Below are 1,148 nucleotides of genomic sequence, written 5' to 3'. Positions count from 1 at the left end.
ATTATGTAAACTTTCAATAATAAAGAATTATTTAAAAAAGAGAAAATCATGACTTTTATTTATTAGGTTTAAATTATATGTAGAGGCAATTGAGATTTGAGGTGGATGAGGCCTCCATCATTTCCAAAAAAAAGGTGCTTAACTTGGTTAAGTTACAAATGCTTACCTTTATTTCTAAGGCAATTAATCTCTTCTCCATCCCAGAAGTTTTGAATTGTGTAGCTACTACCCCCCAGTGGTGGATAGAAGTAAATTCCTGCCAAGGTATAGTATTTTAAATTTTCTTGATTGGGAAAGAACAAATTTTCTGTAGGATTTTCTATGTATGTAATGATGTCATCCATGAGTCAAGGCAGTTTTTTTTTCTTTTCTCTTTTTTTTTTCAAGGCAGTTTTATTTCTTCATTTCCAAACTGTACAATTTTTACTTTTTTATTTCCCTATTGTATTGCCTAGGATCTCTAGGACAATTTGTTCTTGATCTTAGCAGAAAAGCATTCAATCTTTAGCCATTAAGCAAGATGTTAGCTGTAGATTTTTCATAGATGTCCTACATCAGACTGAGGAATTCCCCTACTTTTCCTAGTTTGCTGAGAGTTTTTACTTTCATAAATACTGAATTTTTTCATGTTATTTTTTTATGCTTCCATTGGGAGGATTACATACATTTTCTTTATACGGTTAATACCGTATATTATAATTATTGGTTTTTGAGTGTTAAACTAGCCTTAACTTCTTAGGAGGTAAATCCCAATTTGTCATAGTATATTGTTCTTTTTACACATTGTTAGATATAATTTGTTGGTATTTTGTTAAGAATTTTTGCTCATGAGGAAATACTGGTCTACAGTTTTCTAACATCTTTGTCTGGTTTTGGTATCAAGGTAATGATTGTCTCATAAAATTCAGTTGAAAGGTGTTTTTTCCTCTTCTATTAGAGAGTTTGTATAGGATTTAATTATTTCTTTTTAAAATGTTTGGTCAACAATGAGAAGGTTGGCTGAACCAGTTCAGAAGGTTTTCAGTTATGAATTCAATTTCTTTAATAGAGATATTCAGATTTTCTATGTCTTATTTAAATGCTTTATTGTTTAAAGTATTACATAAGTCTCCTTTTCCCCCCATTGACCTCTCCCTGGCCACTCCCCA

The sequence above is a fragment of the Myotis davidii genome, unplaced genomic scaffold (assembly GCF_000327345.1).
Source record: "Myotis davidii unplaced genomic scaffold, ASM32734v1 scaffold1721, whole genome shotgun sequence".
Classification (NCBI taxonomy): Eukaryota; Metazoa; Chordata; class Mammalia; order Chiroptera; family Vespertilionidae; genus Myotis; species Myotis davidii.
The sequence above is the reverse complement of the archived record's forward strand: the minus strand, read 5'-3'. Positions refer to the sequence as shown.